Source organism: Perca flavescens, unplaced genomic scaffold, assembly GCF_004354835.1.
Source record: "Perca flavescens isolate YP-PL-M2 unplaced genomic scaffold, PFLA_1.0 EPR50_1.1_unplaced_scaf_110, whole genome shotgun sequence".
Taxonomy (NCBI): Eukaryota; Metazoa; Chordata; class Actinopteri; order Perciformes; family Percidae; genus Perca; species Perca flavescens.
This window is the reverse complement of record NW_021166527.1, coordinates 4,793-10,137: the sequence shown is the minus strand read 5'-3', so window position 1 is coordinate 10,137 and position 5,345 is coordinate 4,793. Positions and strand designations below refer to the sequence as shown.

The window sequence follows — 5,345 nt, the reverse complement described above, 5'->3', positions numbered from 1 at the left end:
TATTCATAACTAAAATATAAATTCTTAAAGACAAATTTTTTTTTCCCACCATTTAGTTGTCTGCTTAACGATCCTCCAGAACAAATACATCTAACAAAACTACATACATATCAGGGTCCCTTATTAAATCTTCATCCTCCTCTCCTCCATGGTGGCCAATCTGCCCACCACTCTGTCCCTGTCCATATGTCCAGTATGTCCTGCTCCACACTCAGCCACTCTGTCCCTGTCCATATGTCCAGTATGTCCTGCTCCACACTCAGCCACTCTGTCCCTGTCCATATGTCCAGTATGTCCCGCTCCACACTCAGCCAGGTGAGATGGGACAGTCTGGCCTCATCGCTGCACCAACACAAGTGTGTCTTAATGAGCCCCAGACGGCTGGAACCTGGTTTGGAGCTGGTGCTGCTGATAGGAAGGTTTTATAAATCCTGTGGAGAATGGTCAGGTGGGGTAGACTCTATCCATGTCGCTGGCAACCAGGAACCATCACCAAACACAGACAGAAGAGGATTAGGGCCACGGGTTTCACTTCGGACTTTCATCCTCTCATTCCCCCTGCTCTGGTGTTCCCCCTCTCATTCCCCCTGCTCTGGTGTTCCCCCTCTCATTCCCCCTGCTCTGGTGTTTCCTCCTCTCATTTTCCCCTGCTCTGGTGTTCCCCTCTCGTTCCCCTGCTCTGGTGTTTTCCCTGTCATTCCCCCCCTGCTCTGGTGTTCCCCTCTCGTTCCCCCTGCTCTGGTGTTTTTCCCTCTCATTCCCCTGCTCTGGTGTTCCCCCCTCTCGTTCCCCCTGCTCTGGTGTTTTCCCCTCTCATTCCCCCTGCTCTGGTGTTCCCCCTCTCATTCAACCTGCTCTGGTGTTCCCCTCTCATTCCCCCTGCTCTGGTGTTCCCCCTCTCATTCCCCCTGCTCTGGTGTCCCCCCTCTCATTCCTCCTGCTCTGGTGTTCCCCCTCTCATTCCCCCTGCTCTTGTGTTCCCCCTCTCGTTCCCCCTGCTCTGGTGTTCCCCCCTCTCGTTCCCCCTGCTCTGGTGTTCCCCCTCTCATTCCCCCTGCTCTGGTGTTCCCCCTCTCATTCCCCCTGCTCTGGTGTTCCCCCCTCTCATTCAACCTGCTCTGGTGTTCCCCCTCTCGTTCCCCCTGCTCTGGTGTTCCCCCCTCTCATTCCCCCCTGCTCTGGTGTTCCCCCCCTCTCATTCAACCTGCTCTGGTGTTCCCCTCTCATTCCCCCCTGCTGGGTGTTCCCCCCCTCTCATTCCCCCTGCTCTGGTGTTCCCCCTCTCATTCCCCCCTGCTCTGGTGTTTCCCCCCTCTCATTCCCCTGCTCTGGTGTTCCCCTCTCATTCCCCCCTGCTCTGGTGTTCCCCTCTCTCATTCCCCCTGCTCTGGTGTTTTCCTCTCTCATTCCCCCCTGCTCTGGTGTTCCCCTCTCGTTCCCCCCCCCTGCTCTGGTGTTTCCCCTCTCATTCCCCTGCTCTGGTGTTCCCCCCTCGTTCCCCCCTGCTCTGGTGTTTCCTCCTCTCATTCCCCCTGCTCTGGTGTTCCCCCCTCTCATTCCTCCTGCTCTGGTGTTCTCCCTCTCATTCCCCCTGCTCTGGTGTTCCCCCTCTCATTCCCCCCTGCTCTGGTATTCCCCTCTCATTCCCCCTGCTCTGGTATTCCCCCTCTCATTCCCCCTGCTCTGGTGTTTTCCCCTCTCATTCCCCCTGCTCTGGTGTTTTCCCCTCTCATTCCCCCTGCTCTGGTGTTCCCCCTCTCGTTCCCCCCTGCTCTGGTGTTTTCCCTGTCATTCCCCCTGCTCTGGTGTTCCCCTCTCATTCCCCCCTGCTCTGGTGTCCCCCTCTCATTCCTCCTGCTCTGGTGTTCCCCTCTCATTCCCCCCTGCTCTTGTGTTTCCCCTCTCGTTCCCCCTGCTCTGGTGTTCCCCCCTCATTCCCCCCTGCTCTGGTGTTCCCCCCTCTCATTCCCCCCTGTTCTGGTTCCCCCCCCTCTCATTCAACCTGCTCTGGTGTTCCCCTCTCGTTCCCCCTGCTCTGGTGTTCCCCCCTCTCATTCCCCCTGCTCTGGTGTTCCCACTCTCATTCCCCCTGCTCTGGTGTTTTCCCCTCTCATTCCCCCTGCTCTGGTGTTCCCCTCTCATTCCCCCTGCTCTGGTGTTCCCCCCCTCTCATTCCCCCTGCTCTGGTGTTCCCCCTCTCATTCCCCCCTGCTCTGGTGTTCCCCCCTCTCTCATTCCCCCTGCTCTGGTGTTCCCCCTCTCGTTCCCCCTGCTCTGGTGTTCCCCCTCTCATTCCCCCCTGCTCTGGTGTTTTCCCTCTCTCATTCCCCCTGCTCTGGTGTTCCCCCTCTCGTTCCCCCTGCTCTGGTGTTTCCCCCTCTCATTCCCCCTGCTCTGGTGTTCCCCCTCTCGTTCCCCCTGCTCTGGTGTTTCCTCCTCTCATTCCCCCTGCTCTGGTGTTCCCCCCTCTCATTCCTCCTGCTCTGGTGTTCTCCCTCTCATTCCCCCTGCTCTGGTGTTCCCCCCTCTCATTCCCCCTGCTCTGGTATTCCCCCTCTCATTCCCCCTGCTCTGGTATTCCCCCTCTCATTCCCCCTGCTCTGGTGTTTTCCCCTCTCATTCCCCCTGCTCTGGTGTTTTCCCCTCTCATTCCTCCTGCTCTGGTGTTCTCCCTCTCATTCCCCCTGCTCTGGTGTTCCCCCTCTCATTCCCCCTGCTCTGGTGTTTCCTCCTCTCATTCCCCCTGCTCTGGTGTTTTCCCCTCTCATTCCTCCTGCTCTGGTGTTCTCCCTCTCATTCCTCCTGCTCTGGTGTTCCCCCCCTCTCATTGCCCCTGCTCTGGTGTTCCCCCTCTCATTCCCCCTGCTCTGGTGTTCCCCCTCTCTCATTCCCCCTGCTCTGGTGTTCCCCCCCCTCTCATTCCCCCTGCTCTGGTGTTCCCCCTCTCGTTCCCCCTGCTCTGGTGTTCCCCCCTCTCATTCCTCCTGCTCTCGTGTTCCCCCCTCTCATTCCCCCTGCTCTGGTGTTCCCCCCTCTCATTCCCCCTGCTCTGGTGTTCCCCCTCTCGTTCCCCCTGCTCTGGTGTTCCCCCCCCTCTCATTCCTCCTGGTCCTACCTGCAGGAGTCTGATGCAGAGCTCGGGGTCAGCGTTCTCCAGATTGGCCTCCAGCGAGGCGTCCGGGTCGTTGCCGGGACTTCCTGTCATGCGCTCCTTCACCGCCTCCCATTTCGTGGAGGCCCATTTGGTTGCCATGACGAGGAGAAGCCGCAGAGAGACCGAAGGTTTTTATTGGCCTTCAATCGTCCAATCAGCTTCCACCTGTTGGTCCAAACACAGTCAGGGATCAATATGTTGAAATATCATTATATTCTCCTGTTGTTCATGGGACAAATCTGACCCATTTTCAAAATGTTTATACTGTATATCAGAACATTTTGGGTTTCTTTCAACCAAATTGTCAAAAAAATAAAAAATAACGTGGATGGTTATGGAAAAGAAATGATCAGGTCACTACTTTGATTGAATTTGGGTGTTTTATTCAATTTTATAGCATTTTGGAGAAAAAAAAACAATACAAGAACATTGAAAAAAAAAAATGGACAAAAGTCTAAAAAATAAAGATTTTTTTAAAAATGGGAAGAAAAAAAATAACAAAAACCCCCGACAAAAACATCGGAAAAAGTGTCAAAAAAATTGGAAAAAAAGTGACAAAAAAACTTAAGAGTGTGAAAAAGTGTCGTGCAATTTTAATTTTTGTGTCTATGTGTCTGTGTGTCATGACGGATTGGGAGGAGAAATTCCTGGCTGGCGTGAAGGAATTGTGTGTGTGTGTGTGTGTGTGTGTGTGTGTGTGTGTGTGTGTGTGTGTGTGTGTGTGTGTGTGTGTGTGTGTGTGTGTGTGTGTGTGTGTGTGTAGACAGATTGGGTGGAGAAATTCCTTCACGCCAGACTTGCCTGGGCAGAAATAGCTCAGGTGATGAAGTCAGCAGCTTTCTCTTAAAAATAACAATAAAAATAAAGAAATAATAATAATAATAAATTAAAACTGCATTTTTCAGACAGTAAAATGTGCCAAAAAAATTCCAATATTTTAGATTTAAATACAAATGCAGTAAACGTAAAACTACTAACTTGTTACTAAAAGGTATTATCTTTGTCTCAAAGTCCATGTGTACTCATTGATTTAAGAAAAATAGCAGACAGAAGACAGCAAACTGAACTCATCTGCTCTCACTTAAAGAAATAGAACAGTTCAATGTTGAAGAACCGTATCTATATTTGGATGAATATTAACGCTTTTTGTCAGTATTAAACATCGTTGGTTTCTCTGCCACTGTGCCCAGTCTCGTTCCACCCGCCTCCGTCTGAACACCACCAGACTCCCTTTAAAACTCACAGCATCTAATGTCTCTGCACTTCAGCAAAAAGCATACACAAAGTACAAGAAAACGTCCAAGACTGTCGAGCTACACTGACTAGTCTGGTGAATTCGGCATAGTAATGAATAATCAAAAATCACTCTATTTCTGTAAAAATATTGTTTTCAACTCTATAAGTCAACTCCACAAATGACGCGGTTTGCTGCAGCCCTCCGCGGAATGTTTGACAGTGTTGGCAATCAAAGCAGCATTTAAAGTAGTTATAAAATGTAAATAAGGAAGCCTGATCGACTTAACCCTTGCCGAATGACAGTGTGCTCAGCAATAACTCCGGCGGTGTTTTCTTAAAATGAATCGCGAGGTGTTTGTTTTCCAATGAGTGATAAGTCTTAAAAGTATAGTTTTTCCGGTGAAGTTCGGCAGCGACAGCAACACATCGGGACCGACGTTAGACACACCCCGTACACGACTTTCACGTACTTTTTCACATTAAATATGACACTTTAAAAGATGATTTCTCACATACATGTCTCTGATTACGATTAAAAGATGAGCTGAATCCTTACCGTGACAACCGGAGAGCGGGAAACCGTCTGGATAAATATCTCAGTCTTAGATAACTCCAGAAAACACGTGCGCATGACGTGGGCGTGGTCAGAGCCGCTACATCTGTGCGCGTGCATGTTTGTGTCAAATTTGACCTACTTTCAAAAAGTTTCTACATCAGACATTTGGTTTTACTTTAACCAAATTGCCCCCCAAAAAATGTGGATGGTTCCAAACAAACGCTTTTCATAAGTAAAATAAATTATCCGTTTACTACTATTATTGAATGTGGGTGTTTTATTTAATTTTATAGTATTTAAAGAAAAATAATAATAAAAGAACATTGAAAAAATTTACAAAAATGTTCAAAAAGTAAAAAAATAAATAAAATAAAACGTAAAAAAACAAACAAGCACAAA

At 49.8% G+C, this 5,345-nt stretch overlaps 1 long non-coding RNA gene across 1 annotated transcript; it reads right to left on the bottom strand.

The window, feature by feature from the left end:
- Positions 1-449: 449 nt before the first annotated feature.
- LOC114551494 (uncharacterized) lies at positions 450-4,964 on the bottom strand. Its single transcript, XR_003691905.1, has 3 exons — positions 4,907-4,964; positions 3,116-3,319; positions 450-472 (listed from the first exon to the last, which is right to left on the bottom strand). It is a non-coding gene; the product is annotated as an uncharacterized LOC114551494 (long non-coding RNA).
- Positions 4,965-5,345: the final 381 nt, after the last annotated feature.